The sequence below is a fragment of the Cryptomeria japonica genome, chromosome 9 (genome assembly GCF_030272615.1).
Source record: "Cryptomeria japonica chromosome 9, Sugi_1.0, whole genome shotgun sequence".
NCBI lineage: Eukaryota > Viridiplantae > Streptophyta > Pinopsida > Cupressales > Cupressaceae > Cryptomeria > Cryptomeria japonica.
In genome coordinates, this window is record NC_081413.1 from 278,648,579 (window position 1) to 278,667,646 (window position 19,068).

A 19,068-nucleotide genomic window follows, 5' to 3' on the forward strand; every position below is an offset into this window, starting at 1 on the left:
ACAGAGATAACTTCAAAATTTGGAAGGACAGAATGAAGATTTATTTTAGAAGCATGGGTGCTCAACACTGGAGCTATGTTGAGAATATTTTTCTTATTCCTACCGATACTCTCATCGATGATCAAAAGAGAGAAATACAGGAGAATGGGCAAGTCATGGAAGCCCTAATCGGCAGCTTATCTGACATTGAGTCTATTGATGTCCAGGATAAAGATAATCCCAAAGAAGTATGGGACACACTTGAGAATATCTATGGCATTGATGAGCATGTAAAACAAGCTAAGGAAGAAAGTCTTAGAGGGAAGTTTGAAGACATGCGAATGGTTGAAGGTGAGACCATTCAACAGTATGGAATAAGAATCAAAACTGTTGTTGGAGATATCAAGAGTGTAGGTGGTAAAATGGAAGATTCCACTATGGTAAGCAAAGTTCTAAGATCCTTATTACCGGTCTATGCAATAAGGGTTGCTACTATTCAGGAGTTGAGATCAATAGACAAGACTAAGGTATCCCTAGACTCCATCATTGCAAAGTTGATAGCTTATGAGCTAAATAGTTTTGATGGCAGTGTTCAAAAGACTGAATCAGCTTTTAAAGCTTATGTTGTACCATCCAGAAAAGGAAAAGAAGCGTGCACCAGTGGTGAACCAAGACAGAACAGAGAAATGGATGATGAGGAGATCCTGATGGAATTCGAAGCTCTTCTTGCCAGGAAACTTCCTAAAGGAACTGGTAAATACTGTTGGGAAAAATGGTGTCTCAACCTTGCATTTATGCAAGGTTACTATTTATAGTAAGTTTTCATTTGAGCACGAAATGGTGCGAAACTCTCCCTGAAGCTTCTGGTTGGCTAGATAAGCATTCCGGTAAAGTTGCGTCGCAAGGTCACAGCTAGTTTTGAAGATATTAAAGTTTTCGTCTTGGAGTGGTGCGATAAAATGTTTAAACTTAATTTTGGAGGCTTTAGAGGCTCTGAAATGCCCTGAAAAGTGGTCGTAACCAGCGCAGTGGGTTACGAGGTGATAGAGCACTTCGCGAGCTTTCCGGCGCTTCAAACGGTTCGTCAATTGGACACCCGGTTCTCAAGTTATGGCCTCCAGAAGTTTGTACTCCTGAAATAGGAAAAATAATTTGTATCGGATACATAAATGAGCTGTAAAAGGGAGCGACACGTGTTGATGTGTGCTTTAACATGTCATAGGGCATCTAGAAGGGAGATAAGGTCGGCTACACCTTATTGGGTGGTTTTAGCCCATGGTTTTGTAATACCGTTTGACGGTTTCTTGTATTGTATCTCCTATTTATGAAGTGTGTGAGATAGAGGTTGTGTAAGAGTCTTATGGCTATTGAGTTGCTTCTGAATCTCTGATTAGTGGTACTCCTGTGAAGAGTTTGCTCTGCAAGTATGTTGTAATCTATTTTTGATTGCTGAATAAAATATTGAGCTACTTTTGGAGTGTGGGGTTTTTCTCCCGAAAGGGTTTTCCCCATGTAAATCACTGTGTTGTGGTATGAATGCTATTATATCTATTTCTATTTTTCTGTAACTGTTGTAACGATCTGAAAAAGTTTTGCATTACCCTCCTCTCAAGGTTATTGTAGGAAGTTGTTTTCACTACTTAACTTCCTTACAAGTGGTATCAGAGTCTGATCACCTTTGGTTTCAATTGTGGGCAGTTGGGTTTTTTGAACTAATCCAGATTTGAGTGGGAGCTTGTGCAGAAGATACTTTTTGATCTTGTTGCAGGAATATTCAGATGGCGAATTCATCAGGGAGAATAGAGGTGGAGAAATTTAATGGAAGTAATTTTGAGATGTGGAAGCTGAAGATGGAAGATCTGCTAATAGATCGAGATCTTTGGGATGCTGCTGATGCGAATGTCCAAAGGCCCTCAGATCCTACTGCGGCAGCTCAGTATGATGTTATGGACCGAAAAGCCAAAGGTCTAATCAGACTGTGCCTGGCAAACTCTGTTCTAATCAATGTCCATGAAGAGAACTCTGCAAAGAAGCTATGGACTAAGCTTGGTGAGATGTATCAAGTGAAATCTTTATTAAATCAAATTTTCTTAAGAAAGAAATTATATTCCTTGAAGATGGAAGAGGGTGGACGAATTGCAGACCACCCGGAAGCATTCAATATGTTGGTGGCTCAATTAGTATCCGTCGGTGTTAAGATGGACGAGGAGGAGAAATGTCAGATCTTGCTTTGTTCTTTGCCTGATTTGTGGGATTCTCTTGTTATGGCTATCGGTAGTACTTCTGTTGTTTTGAAATCTGAAGACATGGTGGGTGCCCTACTCGGTGAAGAGATGCGAAGGAAGGTATCCATCAGTTCAAAGGAAGCCCTAACCGTTCGTGGAAGACCTAAGGAGAAAGGCAAGAAGAATGAGAAGCGCGACAAGTCCAAATCCAAAGGGAGATCTAAATCTCCTGGAAAGTCCAAAGTCATTTGCTGGAACTGCGGTAAATCGGGTCACATCCGTAAGGACTGCAAAGAAGAAAAGAAGAAGAAGAAAAAGAAAAAGTTTGATTCTGATTCTGAGTCCGACAAGGAAGATGGCGATGCATTTATTGCGGCTTTGGCGACTCATGCAGGTAATAATGCCTGGCTAATTGACTCAGGTGCATCTTTTCATATGACTTCCAATAGAGATTGGTTTTCTGAATATGAAGGATTTAATGGAGGTAAGGTGTACGTGGGTGATAATTCACATCTAGACATTGTTGGTCGAGGTAAAGTTAGAATCATGTTTTCTGATGGTAGAATAAAAAGGATTAATGGTGTGCTGCATATCCCTGGATTAAAACGAAACTTGTTATCTGTGAGCAAACTGATAGATGCGGGTGTGCAGGTAGTCTTTTCTGAAGCAGGATGTAAGATGATTAAGGGTGCTATGGTAGTTGCTAGAGGTGTCAGGTTTGGCACTTTGTATAAGCTTGAAGCATACACTGTTGAGTGTAATAGCACTTCTGTAAAAAGTAAATCTGCGGATACTTCACTGGAAGATTTGAAGGTTTCACCTTCAGCAGATGGAAATGGTTTTTGGGTACCTAAGGGTGCTCTTTCGTCTGAAGCAAAGTTACCTGCAGAGAAGACTATGTTATGGCACCAGAGACTTGGCCACATTGGAGAAAAGGGTCTAAGGACCTTGAAAAATAAAAACCTTGTTAAAGGTTTGAATGATTGTAATCTTGACTTTGATTTCTGTGAGCATTGCATTTATGGAAAACAAAACCGCGTTCAGTTTTACTCGAGTTCTCATAAAACTTGTGGTGTTTTGGATCTTATCCATTCTGATGTGTTTGGTCCAGTAGATGTCTCTTCGATTGGAAAATCCACATATTATGTTTCATTTATTGATGATTTTAGTAGAAGGACATGGGTTTATTTTCTAAAGAGTAAATCTGAAGTTTTTAGTCATTTTAAAGAATTTAAAGCAATGGTTGAGTTGCAGACTGGAAAGAAAATAAAATGTTTGAGAACTGATAATGGCGGTGAGTTTTGCTCTAATGATTTTGATAGATTCTGTAAAGACTGTGGAATTAACAGGCAGAAGACAACTCCGTATTCTCCACAGCAGAATGGAATTGCAGAAAGAATGAACAGGACACTGATGGAGAAGGCTAGGAGTATGTTGAGTGGTGCTGGTCTCGAACAAATTTTTTGGGCTGAAGCTATTGCCACTGCTTGCTACCTGATTAACAGGTCTCCTACATCAGCTCTTGTTGATAAAACGCCTATGGAAGCATGGTCAGGTCACAAGCCTTCATTGAGACATCTTAGAGTTTTTGGTTGCGAGGCATATGCACATGTGCCAAAGGAGAAGCGAACAAAGTTGGAGAACAAGGCTGTGAAATGTATCTTCATCAGGTATAGTTATGGTGTGAAAGGATACAAGCTTTGGGACCCTGTTGCACAAAAGGTAATTCACAGTAGAAGTGTTATTTTTAGAGAAATTAAGTCTCCTTCTGTTACATTGCAGCCAGAACAGACTAAAAAAGAAGATGTGATTCAACTTCCTTCTACACCTGAAAGAGTTGAATCGAGACCCCTAGATAGGCAAGAAGTTGAGGAGAGCTCGTCTAGCTCTTAATCTTCAGAAGAGGAGGAAGAACCTCCAACTCAGCTTGTTCGAAGGTCTACAAGACATAGACAACCACCTGAAAGGTATTCACCTAATGATTGGAGATGTATTTTTGCTCTGAATACTAGTGTGGATGAACCGAAATCTGTAGAAGAGGCATTAGGTATGAATGATGCAGAATCCTGGAAGATTGCTATGGAGGAAGAAATGGCAGCTTTGAAAAAGAATGATACATGGGATCTTGTACCATTGCCTGAAGGACGAAAACCTATTGGTTGTAAATGGGTGTTCAAGAAAAAGATTGGTTCAGATGGAAGCATTGAGAAGTATAAAGCAAGGTTGGTTGCAAAAGGCTACTCTCAGGTTGAGGGTGTTGATTACGGTGAGATATTTTCTCCTGTTGCAAAAATGACGTCAATTAGATTTTTGCTTTCTATTGCTACTGCTTATGATTTAGAGGTTGAGCAAATGGATGTGAAAACTACTTTCCTTCATGGTGATTTGGAGGAAGATATTTATATGACACAGCCAGAGCACTATGTGGTGAAAGGCAAAAGTAATTTAGTCTGTAAATTGAAGAAATCTTTGTATGGCCTCAAACAAAGTCCTAGGATGTGGTACCAGAAATTTGATACATATGTGTTGAGTTTGGGATTTGAACGTTCTAAATCAGATCACTGTGTTTATTATAAATCTGATGGTGATCATTTCTTATTCATTGCATTGTATGTTGATGATATGTTATTCATTGGTAAAGGGAAAGGTATGATTTCAGAACTGAAGTCTCAGCTCGCTGCTAAATTTGAAATGAAAGATCTTGGTGCAACAAAGCACATTCTTGGGATGGAAATTAGAAGAGATAGGGTGAACAGAAAGCTATGGCTAGGCCAGAGTAAGTATGTGAATTCAGTGTTACAGAGGTTCAACATGCAGAATTGTAGACCATTGAGTGTTCCTTTTACAGTTGGAACGAAACTATCTGTTTCAGATTGTCCTACATCCCCATTGGAGATGGAAGACATGAGTAGAATGCCTTACCAAAGTGCGGTTGGAAGCTTGATGTATGCTATGGTCTGTACTAGACCAGACATTGCCCAAGCAGTGGGAGTACTTTCTAGATATATGTCTAATCCTGGTAGAGTTCATTGGGATGCAGTCAAAAGAGTCTTCAGATATTTGAAGGGTACTTCAGAGTATTCTTTGTGTTATCATGGTAATTCAGTTGGAGACATGACTTCCCTTGATATCCATGGTTATGTGGATTCAGATTGGGCAGGTGATATTGATAGCAGAAGATCCACCAGTGCTTATGTGTTTACTTTGTTTGGTGGTGCAATTAGTTGGATGAGTAAGCGACAGGCTGTGGTTGCTTTATCCACTACTGAAGCAGAGTATATGGCAGCTACTAATGCTTGTAAAGAGGCTATTTGGCTTAAGAGACTGTGTTCGGATATTGGAATAAAGCAAGGTACAGTGACAGTTTACTGTGACAATCAGAGTGCAATTAGCCTAGTTAAGAACCCGACATTTCATGCCCGGACCAAACATATTGATGTTCAGTATCATTTTGTTAGAGATATGGTCGAAGATGGTAGGGTGAAGCTGGTTAAGGTGGAAACTTTGATGAATGTTGTAGATGCTTTAACTAAGGCTGTGAGCACAGAGAAGTTCAGATGGTGTTCAGAGTCTATGGGCCTTATGGCCCCTAGCAATTGATTCATTGTGTTGACATTCCCTTCCGCTCCTACAAGGTGTTCGACAAGTGGGAGATTTGTTGGGAAAAATGGTGTCTCAACTTGCATTTATGCGAGGTTACTATTTATAGTAAGTTTTCATTTGAGCACAAAATGGTGCGAAACTCTCCCTGAAGCTTCTGGTTGGCTAGATAAGCATTCCGGTAAAGTTGCGTCGCAAGGTCACAGCTAGTTTTGAAGATATTAAAGTTTTCGTCTTGGAGGGGTGCGATAAAATGTTTAAACTTAATTTTGGAGGCTTTAGAGGCTCTGAAATGCCCTGAAAAGTGGTCGTAACCGGCGTAGCGGGTTACGAGGTGATAGAGCACTTCGCGAGCTTTCCGGCGCTTCAAACGGTTTGTCAATCGGACACCCAATTCTCAAGTTATGGCCTCCGGAAGTTTGTACTCCTGAAATAGGAAAAATAATTTGTATCGGATACATAAATGAGCTGTAAAAGGGAGCGACACGTGTTGATGTGTGCTTTAACATGTCATAGGGCATCTAGAAGGGAGATAAGGTCGGCTACACCTTATTGGGTGGTTTTAGCCCATGGTTTTGTAATACCGTTTGACGGTTTCCTGTATTGTATCTCCTATTTATGAGGTGTGTGAGATAGAGGTTGTATAAGAGTCTTATGGCTATTGAGTTGCCTTTGAATCTCTGATTAGTGGTACTCCTATGAAGAGCTTGCTCTGCAAGTATGTTGTAATCTGTTTTTGTTTGCTGAATAAAATATTGAGCTGCTTTTGGAGTGTGGGGTTTTTCTCCCGAAAGGGTTTTCCCCACGTAAATCACTGTGTTGTGGTATGAATGCTATTATATCTATTTCTATTTTTCTGTAACTGTTGTAACGATCTGAAAAAATTTTGCATTACCCTCCTCTCAAGGTTAGTGTAGGAAGTTGTTTCCGCTACTTAACTTCCTTACAAATACAAAGGTAAGCTCCCTTTGAAATGCTTTTCTTGTAATCGGATAGGACATATTGCTATAAACTATCTTAATGGTGACAACAAGGATAAATTGGAGAGGTTCAAGAAATTCAAAGGAGAAAACTAGAGAAAATGTTTTGTTGCAGTTGATGAAGGTGTCACAGATGACAAATCATGAGATGAAGAGAATGAAGATATTGTGTTTATTGTAGTAAAGGAAGATGTGTCAGACAAGAAGGCTCTTGTCTCCCGCTTTGATAATTCCAATGAGTGGATTATTGATAGTGGTTGTTCTCACCATATGACTGGTGACCGGAGCAAGTTTCTATCTTTGGAAGAATATGATGGTGGTGTGGTTCATTTTGGTAATGATGCAACATGTATGGTTAAAGGAAGAGGATCCATCTCTCTGAATGGAAAGAGCGGTGCTGACAATGTGTATTGGGTGGAAGGTCTCAGACACAATCTATTGAGTGTTGCCTAGTTGAATGACAATGGACTCAATCTGGAATTCAAAAATGGAGCGTGCAAAATCAAAGGAAAGAATGGTGAATTGATGGCCACCGGTATGCAGACCAAAGGTAACCTATTTCAGCTAAATGCAAATATAAGTACATGTCTTATGGCTAAATTTGATGATAGCTGGATATGGCATAGGAGACTCTGCCATGTAAACTTTGATAACATTGTGAAGGCCAATAAGATCAAGGCAGTCAGTGGATTGCCGGTGCTGAGAAAACCGAAAAATCCTTTGTGCAGAGAATGTCAACTGGGGAAAATGTCTTCCTCAACTTTTAAAGGTAAATCTTTCACAACAGACAATTTACTTGATCTTATGCATATTGATTTGTATGGTCCTATGAAAACTAGGAGTGTTTAGGGAGATAGGTATTTTATGATTCTTACAGATGATTGCTCAAGAATGATGTGGGTCACATTCTTGAAGGACAAGTCTGAAGCCTTTGGAAAGTTCAAAGCTTTCAGAGCATTGGTAGAAAAGGAAAGTGGTAGAAAAATCAAATGCCTTAGAACTGATCAGGGAGGGGAATTCACTTCTGGTGAATTCAACAAATATTGGGAAGAGAATGGTATCAAGAGGCAACTATCTACCCCTCGGGCTCCACAACAGAATGGCTTAGTAGAGAGAAACAACTGGATTGTGGTTGAAGCAGCTAGAACCATGTTGATCCAAGGAAAAGTTGCTCACACCTTTTGGAGAGAAGCGGTGAGCACTGCAGTATACACAATGAACCGGGTACTCATCAAGAAAGGAAAGGATAAGACTCCTTATGAGTATTGAACCGGTAAGACACCAGTGGTAAGATACTTTAGAATGTTTGGTAGCAAATGTTATATCAAGAGGAGTGAACATCAGAGCAAGTTCGATGCAAAATGTGATGAAGGAATATTCTTAGGATATTCCACCAAGAGCAAATCTCTCAAATGTTTCAACAATAGGACTTAGAGAATTGTTGAAAGCATCAATGTTAGAGTTGATGAAAACTCTGGAAAACTTAAGGAAACCGACAGTAAGCAAGTAAGAGATGAACCGATAGTAACCTTCTGGGAACCGGTTGCTAATCAGCCAAGTACCAGTAATAGTGTTCCCACACTAGTAGATGTTGATGCTGATGAAGATGAGGATGAAGAAGAAAAGTAGGAGGAATCAGTCAAGAGAATTCCTCGATATGTCAAACTGAATCATGATCCAAAGCAGATCATAGGAGATAAAGATGCAGGAATCCTTACAAGAAGAAAGGTCAAAGAAAATTCTTGTATGATCTCTGAATTTGAGCCTAAATCATTCAAAGAGGCACATAAAGATGAAGTCTGGATCAAGGCAATGGAGGAGGAACTTGACCAGATAGAGAAGAATGGTACATGGTCTTTGGTACCCAGACCAAAGCATAAAAATGTCATTGGTACCAAATGGGTTTTCAGAAACAAGCTGAATGAGGATGCCACAGTGGTAAGGAACAAAGCCAAACTAGTATGTAAAGGATATGCTAAAGAAGAAGGAGAAGACTGTGGAGAACTCTTTGCCCCAGTAGCCAGATTGGAAGGAGTTCATATGCTTCTTGCATATGTAGCTTTTAAAGGATTCAAGGTATACCAAATGGATGTAAAATCTGCATTCCTAAATGGAATACTTGAAGAGGAGGTGTATATAGAGCAACCAAATGGGTTTTCCCTATCAGAAGATAGTGACATGGTGTGTAGGCTACATAAAGCCTTTTATGGACTAAAGCAGGCACCTAGAGCATGGTATGAACGATTGCACTCCCATCTTGTGAAGATTGGATTTGAAAGAACAAGTGAAGATAGCAATATCTACTTGAAATCAGAAGGAGATCAGATTCTGGTCTGTGAAGTATTTGTTGATGATATCATCTTTGGAGGTTATGACAAGATGAGTCATGAATTTGTTGATGAGATGAAAAAGGAGTTTGAAATGTCACTCATAGGGGAGATTAAGTTCTTCATTGGACTATAGATTCAACAAATGAAAGATGGAATCTTTATTACTTAGTCCAAGTATGTCAAAGAGGTGTTGAAAATCTTTGGCATGGAACATAGTAAACCGGTTGGTACACCAAAGGTGATCGGTTGTAAGCTATCAAAAGAAGATGACTCGGTAGTGGTAAATATTCAGAAACACTTATTTGGGTGGTGCTACATGATGTGACAATCTCACATATTGCCCTTTTTGCAAATAGAGACCTCTATACTTGGGGGCACAGTTCATCCACTCTATTTCTTCCTACCATATCTCCCATTATCCTTTATCCATTACCCTATCTAAATTCATCCTTAGATATGATCTTTTTTCTCCTATCCATATCCTATATCCATCTATATCCCCTTTTCCATCCTTGATCTTGATCAAAAATAAGGACAAAAACACGATTTCAAAAAGCTCTTGACATATCCCTTCATGTTCCATAATAAGCTACCTCCATCTTTCTTCCATCCCTTTCCACCTCAATATTTAATTCATCCATTCATAATATTCCTTGTCTTGCTAGACATTGGGGTAAAAACAAATAAAATTGAAAATCAAAGCATGAAAACATGGACCATCCATCAAATCAGATCAATAACAGGCAAACTCTCCAAAGTCTACAATCAAATAGATCACATGTCTTGTTAATAAATTCATCTATCAACATCAACATGTCTTATACAGGGAAATGTACACTCGAAACCAGATAGATCGGTCTTATACGGGGTACTCACTCTTTGAAACTAGACATTCCTATAGATCATCTAACAATCAAAACAATGACATGTTGGCATTTGTGCTGAGTATGTTGACATGATGATATTATGTTGTCATTGATGTCAATATGATTAAAGAGTGAACTGGCAATATGCTGAAATGTGAACTGGTACAATGTGGTGAACCGGTATGTATGCAAAGAAGTGAACAGGTATATTGAAGCCAAACAGTTGGCAAAGTGAACCGGTATAATGATATAAACTGGTATATTGAGCAATAAGTGAAGTGGTATGTTTGTCCAAGAGAACCGGTATGATGAAATGTGAACCGGCATATGGAATGTTCTCTATGAGGACTAAACGTGATATGACTACCGGTTGGTAGTCTTAGCTTAAGGGTTTTCGGTTGAAGTGTTCCAAGCCTGTGTGACTTAACCAATGACATTGTATGATGAGTTAGCATTGTAATGAAGATTCAATCGTGTTGCCATGTTAGCTTGAGCGTGTAAAGGATCTTGCATGAAGGAGATTGATCCTATCTACCTCGGGAATGTGCGAAGCCCCTGTAAACGGTGGAGAACGTGTGATGGGTTACAAGCTGCCATGAAAATGATGAAGAATGAACGATGGAGAATGTCTTGAGATATGTTCAAGACTTTTGTATTTAAATGCAAAGTGTTCAATGGCCAGGATTGAACTGCCTGAATTGCTTAACCTAAATGTTTAGGGTTTAGGGTTTATGCCACCAACCTATCTGTTTCCTATAAGGTCGATATTGTGTTTCTTTCTAAAGTTGTTGGCAAATTGTGTGTGTGTATCCAAGTGAAGAGATACGTGATTCTTGCCAGACCAGATGAGATAAGAGGATTTAATCCTGCATTGTGTGTGTGCAAAAGGAAGGAACTTAAGCGGATCTACATTAGGCATTGAGTGCTACTATCAGATCATTGTAATACATGTTGATCTTTAACCACTTCAACAGTTGGAAAATCCCTTAACCAGGTAGCTTTAATCAGCTTGTTGTAAATCCTTTAACCGGGTGACTCAAACTCATTGAGCTCTTGAAATCCTCTAACAACGTAACCTCTAACAGGGTTTAACCCTTAACCGAGTATTTAGCCATCCCTTAACCGGGTGATCTCTAACAGGATCGGTTCCTAGCAGACCCTGTTGTAACAGTCTCTAACCGGACTAAGGGAGATTGTCGGCATTTCAATAAGGATATTGAGAAGGTTGTTGATGATTATGGATATAACTAATTAAGGATGTTTACTATCTTAATATTATTATTTTGTCATTGATGTCAAGTAATTGATTTTCTAATTCACTATGATTTTGCCATATCTTAAGAAGTATGATTTAATGAGTATAAAGATGTCGGTAAAAGACACAGAAAGAATGTGATGAATAAGGGGAGAAATAATTTATTCAATGGGCAACTATTACCAAGTTAGACAATGATGAGATCATGATGTTTAGATTGTTTTGATATCCTACATATGTTGTTGATTGTAAGGTTCATACTATACTATGTTACCGAGTAAAGAACCTAGTCGATAAAACCCTAAGGTTATCACTATCGGTTAATGAAGGCGGAATGTCTACCGAGTGAAGTTTAGTATTTACCGAGTTATAACCGAGCTGTAACAGAATGCATTAAATGATTACATGTGTTATTTAATGAAGGAAGCTAATGAGCTAGAACTGATTAAATGATTGGTATGTTGTGCATGAAGTTTGTTAAAGAATCTATGGCAAAGGAAAATCGGCGGAAGATCTACAACACAGATTGAACCGCAATACCCTAGCACAAGTTCCAAGAAATGTATGCAAGTTTCAAGGCGGGGTAAAATATTTTTTAGATCGAAGAATACATTGAACCTGGTCAAGTTTGAAGATCTGATGGCTATGATTGATCATGGTAAATGTGATCAGGGAGATTAAGTGGTTGGCAAATTGTTTATAAATAAGGAACTGTTGATAAACAATGTATGCGGGCAAGTGTATGCACAGGGATGCTACATAGTGATTACCGAGCATAGAAGCTTGAAGACCTATTTGAATAACAGAGTATAGAGCCCAGCAGATGGACAAGATAAGTCCTATATTGTATTAAGCAAATAAGAATCTGCTTTAGCATTTTAGATGTGAAGTTGCAGATAGATTTTTATTACTGTTATTTTGTGAAGTGATAGAAAATCTCTTAATCGAGTGGACTTAACAGTCTTATTTGTAAAACCCTCTAGCAAGGTGACATTTTGATTGAGTGTTTGAAATCCTTTAACAAGGTCACTTCTAACAAGGTGAAGATCCTAACAGATCTGAGGGAAATCCCTTAACTGGGTCACATCTAGCAATGTGTTTGTAATCTTTAACAGGATTTGCTTTTAACCGAGCATACTCTAGAAGAGTATATTTCTTAGTGGGTCCGAAATCCCATAGTGGTTTTTCCCTATTTGGGTTTCCACGTTAAATCTGGTGTTATGAGTGTTATGATGTTTATATGTTTTTTAGTTTGCATGTTTAGCAGTTTTGATTATATTACTGAAGTATATGTTACCGAGGTTGAATCTGATGTTTTTATGGAAGATTAAGTTTGTATGATTCACCCCCCCCCCTCCTCATCTTATTAGCTCGGCATCTATACTTACATTAAGTATTAGAACTATCAATTGGTATCAGAGCTTTGGACTTTGGAAGAAAAGTTTAAAGGTACTTGAGGCAAAGATCTAAAGATGTATAAGAGGGATGCACCGAAGCTGAACAAGTCAAGTTTCTCTACATGGCAGAAAAGGATGAAGCTACACCTATCAGGAGTTGAAGAATATGTTGTATATTATCTGGAGAATGATTTCATTACACCTAGCACCTATCCATTAACAATGGAAGAGATAAAGGAAAAGCAAGAACATATCCAAGCAATGATTGAAATAACATCCGCATTGATCGGCTCAAAGTTTAATGATCTAGAAGGCTGCAATGATGCAAAGGCAATGTGGGACAAGATCATATCTGTATATGGTGGTGATGAACATGTTCAAAGAGTAAAAGTGGACAGTCTAAGAGGGCAACTTGAATCTATGAGGATGAATGAAGCTGAGAACATAACCCAGTACAGTACAAGACTAAAGGAGATTGTCAATCAAATCAAAGGAGCAAGTGGAACCATTGAAGAAAAGGACATAACAAGTAAGTTGTTAAGAACTCTTCTACCAGCTTATGCAATCCAAGTCTCTGCAATCAATGAATTGAGGTCTGTACCCAATATGCCAATTTCTTTAGATGCTATTATTGGTAAGCTACATGCATTTGAGTTAAGTAATTTTGATAACGGTGGGTCTTCGGTAAATAAAGTTGAATCTGCATTTAGTTATTACCATCTTGATGAATCTACTGATTACAATGAAAGAAAGTATAAGTACTCTGAAGGAGATCACAGTGGAGCAAGTGAAAGATTTCGTAAGAACATGGAAGAAGTACACAAACTGTATGAGGAAATTAGAAAGCAAGAAGAGTTTGAAGCACTATTAGCTAGAAGGTTACCGAGAGGCAAAGGTAAGTATAAACAAAAACTACCTTTGAAATGTTTCAATTGTGATAAGATAGGACATATGGCTTCTAACTGTCCCGACAAAGAATCTACTGAAAAGAGAGATTACCAAGATGACAGACAAAAAGATAATCATTACAGAGGATACCGAGACTTCAGAAGAAGAGATAGAAAGACATGCTTAATAGTTGATGAGGAATCCAATGATGATAAATCAAATGAAACTGATACAGAGGAAGTAGTTTATGTGGCTATCAAAGATGGATCAGATGATGAAAGGTATGAAGAAAAACCCTAATATCTCACATAAATACTAATGATTCTTGTATCATAGATAGTGGATGCTCACATCACATGACAGGTGATAAACACAAGTTTGTTATGTTAGAAGATTATGATGGAGGCTATGTAAGATTTGGTAATGATGCACCACGTTCGGTAAAAGATAAAGGATCAATAACACTTCTTGACAATGCTAAATGCAATTATGTTTATTGGGTTGAAGGTTTGAAATATAATTTGTTGAGTGTAGCACAACTAAACAATACAGGTTACCGAATAGAATTTCAGAAAGGAATTGTCAAAGTTCATGACAAGAATGGAAAGTTAGCTGCTACTAGGACACAAACAAAAGGTAATACATTTCATCTTGACTCAACTCAAAATAAGTGTCTGTATGCGGGAAAAGCGGGTCGATAGAACTCAATATGTGAAAATATGTTCCAAAATACCTCTCCACACACACACATAGGACTTCTTGGTGCAAGCTATGGAGTAATGAAGTATCACTCAGCTTCCCAAGCTGGGTCCCATGGTTCTCTATCCTACAATGTCCCTCAAACCAATGTTTTTGCTCTCAAATCACTGAGCAAAATGGTTTAGGGATGGCAAATGTAAGAACGAGAGATGCTTTGATAGATTTTAGAATGAAATGCATCCTAAGCTATGCATGATCTTAAAATGTAATAAACTAGATTATAAGATGACAAGGTTAGTATAAATACTATCCTAACATGATATATTAGTCTATGATTGAGCTAAATGATAAAGAAAATATTCTAAACATGCATATTTAGTCTAGTTCCTGATTTAAAAGAGGCTAAAATGATGAGCATAAAATGAGATATGAAAGCTTGAATGTATTTGAGCATAAGTATGATACTACAAATTTGAAGGATGATTCAAAATGGAGGAATGAGAGCTTTATTTATAGCAAAAATAGGGCAATGGATGGTCAGGATTGAAAGAGTTGATCAAGGGTTGAGTTTGAAAGTTGGGGATCCATGTTTGCAATTTACACCAATGAAATGGTGACAAGTGTCAACATAGGGTTGGGTTGAGAGAAGGGGTTGGAGACATTAAATGCCTAAGAAGACCTTATGGTTATCTAGAAGGTAAGGGTCAAGCCTAAATTAAGATTACCCAATGGATTAAGAGTTAATCCAAGGATAAACCCTTGTGCAAATGATTAAGAGATAATCATGGTCAAAGCATTAAAGGCTTGATGAGACCCTTGGGTTGGACGAAGGTTGAGTTAAAATAAATTCTTTAACCATGTAAGAGGGTTTGAGTTAACCATTAATGGTTATGAAGACTTTGGGGAATTAAGTGGTTGAAGGCTTGAAGCCTTTAATGGTTATCAAAGACTTTGAGAATTTGAGAAGTGACTTCCCTTTGTTTAGGGATGTGACAAAGTTTAGAAGATGGGTTAGGCTAATTAGAAGCGATTAGAAGAGTCTAGAAGGAATTAGGAATAGGATTTAGGATGCAAGTGGGAGATGTAGGAAAATACAAGTGGATGGAGGGATAATAGGATTTAATTGAATTAAATGATTTATTCAATTTGGTTGCAATTTGGGGAAATTAAATAAATTAGATTTATTCAATTTAGGATAACTATTTAATTAAATTTGAATTTAATTAAAAGTGGATAGGGGGAATTTAATTGAATAAAATGATTTATTCATTAAATGGTTATAGTGAATTTAATTTAAATAAATTGAATAATTTACTTAATTAAATAGAGAAATGAACATAAAATATTCATTTAGGAATATGGTCATTTTTATACGTCTACATTTTGCCCCTCTTTGAAGTGATGTGTGTGCACATGTTATTTCAAAGAAAATGATGCGCTATCATGATTTATGATCAAATGCAATTTTTGTGTCGCTCTTTTGATTTGCAAGTCGTGCCCCAGATTTGATTTGATGCGTGATGCCCCAAATTCGATATTTTGATGGTGATGCCCCCTCGGGAGATGAATCAATTTTTTTTTTTGAAATTTTTTTATTTGATTTGATGAGTTGCATGTGATATGTAGGATTTCGTCTATGTAAAAAGTGGGTAAATTGATTCATCTCCGGATAAGTTACAAGTTTTAGGGTATAAGGGAGACCACGACCGTATTACAGGTCCATTTGGCTAACCCTAATTTTATTTTCCTCCTATAAAAGGGGAAAATAGCTTTGATTTGATTCATTTGTGCCTTGTTGACTTTGGAGAAAGAGAATTTGGTCTGAAGAGAAAATGCCTATTCCGTATTCCAAACACCGTTTCGAGCGCGTTCGGAGGTACCGGAGACCTGCAGCGTATGGACCACCAGTAAGTCAACATTTTTGACCCTCTTTTGATTTTTGATTTTGTCATTTTTAGTCATTTTTTGATTTTTGAAACTCGGTTTTAGCGTTTTAGCGTGTCAAAGTCGTAGATTAGCGCATACGAACTATTAAGTAGTGCATCAAGTCTATTTTAGGGGTGCGTTCGAAATAAAATAGGGTAACGCATAGGAAATATAGGTTAGCACATAGACTCAAAATAGCACATGGCAATAGTCGGGTAGCGCGTTAGGTCAGCAGGTTAGCGCGTAGGGTAAACCTAGCGCATAGGAGTCACAGGGGTTCGTATGGGTAAGGGGGTTTAGCGCGTAGGGCTAACCTAGCACATAGGGTGAAACAGGTAGCGCCTGGGAGGGATAGATTAGTGCGTGGGTAGGGTTTAGCGTACAGAGTAGATTAGGTGGTGCATGGGGGGAAAAGGTTAGCGCGTAGAGGCAGTCTAGTGCATAGGGTAAATAGATTAGTGCGTAGGAAATACAGCCTAGCGCGTGGGTAAAGTTTAGCACAGCGGGAGTCTGTTTTAGCGCATCTGGAAAAAAATTTGCAAGATGAGGTGTTTTGTAAATTTGTTGTGTCTGTTGTCATGATTTTATGGATTTGTCCAATATGAGTGTTGATATAACTTGTTTTGATGTGCGATATTTCAAGTTATGTATTGATATCAATGTGGTGTTTTGATCAAAATATGATTTATTTGCGTACCCTATTTCAAGTTCAATGTGTGAAGCCTGATTTGTGTTACAAGTTGGTATGGGTTGGAAACTTGAGTTGTGTTACAAGCTGATATGGGTGGGAAACTTGAGTTGTTTTACAAGTTTATGTGATTGTGGAGACTTGAGTTGTGTTACAAGTTTTGATATGGTTTTTGATAACTTGAGTTGTTTTACAAGTTGATATGAAATGATAGGATTTTGAACTTGATGTAGATGAGCACATTGTTTCATGTTGTTGATGTGAGTTTGATTTTGATATCTTTGTTTTAATGTGGAAACTGATATTGGATTTGTTTTGCTTGTTGACAAGAGCGATTGGGTGTGGTTCAGTCGCGAGAGAGATTTCCGAGACCGTGGATATTGATACCGCGGTTGTCTCAGGCCGATCTTGACATCATTAAGAGATGTGGGTTGACCTCCCTTTTGGATATGCCTTGGTTCACTGTGAATTGGGGGCTACTGACAGCATTGGTCGAGAGGTGGCATAGCGACACAAACACCTTTCATTTTGCGACCGGAGAGATGACAGTCACACCAGAGGACTGTTACAGGATCCTGCGGATTCCCGTAGTAGGTGCACTACTACCGTATGAGCAGTCGAAGGAGGGTGGGACAGAGGCACTGCGTCGTATCTTCCATGATGAAACGGTTTGTGGCTATGAGATCTCGTGGCAAGAGTTTTTGGACCTGGATTATGCGCCACTGTCATCTGTACTAGCAGGGTTTATTGGTGGATTCCTTTGTCCTGATCGTAGGTCAAAGGGATTCTCTGTGGGATGGGGGTTGGTATTAGAGGAGATGGTCACACAGGGCCGGAGATTTTCATGGGGATCAGCTATGCTGGCCCATCTTTACATGGGCTTACATGAGGTGGTATACCTTGGTTATGGCAGTTTGTCAGCTAGCGTGACACTTTTATAAGTATGGTGGTGGGAGCACATTCCAGCGGCGAGGCCACTAGCAGATAGAGACAAGCCTGTGGGGTGCACATATGCGTATGGATACAGGGGTCTAGTTGTCCAGCGCAAGCTGGGCAAACTAGAGCATTGGAGGAGAGTGCTTGATGATATAGATACGGTCACCTCGCAATCGTATATAGGATGCGAGGTGTGGGCAGAGGACGGGCTGGAGATGCCCTTTGTTTTTATGACCAGATACATGATCGGGAGGACCCTGTTTGTGATAGAGAGGTTTGTGGTGACCCGAGTTTTGAGGCAGTTTGGGCGCCAGCAGGGTATTCCACAGGGAGCGTGCCTATATGCATGGTGGCGGCAAGATGTAGGGGATTGGGGTCCGACCATTGATAGCACAGTGGCGGTGGAGGAGTTTGTGGGGTTGGCAGGGGAGATATGGGATTATGCCCTAGAGATTTTGGACACGGGCATTACTGATGAGTTTGTCAGATTGTTTGTTGCGCGGGCGGTGGCCAGGATATCGGATTCGAAGGAGATGAGGCCAGCTTTTAATTTCGATGAGGAGGAGGGAGAGGGAGATGATGATGATGATGATGGAGAGGATGGAGGAGATGGACGAGGGAGAGGAGCTAGAGGGAGGTGGGGAGGTAGAGTTAAGAGAGGAGATAGGGGTGTAGAGAGAGCGGTGAGACGGGGGATGATAGACAGGGGGAGAGGTGGATTGGCTATTGGAGCCGGTGGAGAGGGGAGAGTGGGGGAGGTGTTAGCTGCAGTGGGGGGCACTGATGAGGTGAGGCGACCAGCACAGAGGAGGAGGACGGATGTGCTCCCACCTCCAGCACCGAGGACAGGTAGGGTAGGAGGAGTTGCCCCTGCACAGGTACCATTACGGGTTCGGGTCCCTACACATATTGAGGATGCGTAGATCCGGACCCTACAGGTGACTGTACAGTAGCTGCAGACACAGATTTTGACATATCAGCGACAGATTTCTTAGTTGACCACTGAGCGGGATACCGAGATAGAGCAAAGAGGGCGAGCGGAGGAGCTAGTATCCAGCATGCAGAGAGCAGCAGCGGGTGGTCCGATTAGAGACACCCTGAGAGAGCTAGCATTGAGAGCTCAGGAGGCAGAGTATTATTGGTGGCACTATGAGGCGGCGGTACCCAGGGATCAGCGAGTACAGAGCTTTGCACAGTCGAGATCCAGTCGATCTCGAGATACTGGGTCGCGATCTGAGAGCCGAGGTGTCACAGGGCCACCGAGATAGGACCCTCCTAGGGATCCAGGGGCGAGTGCAT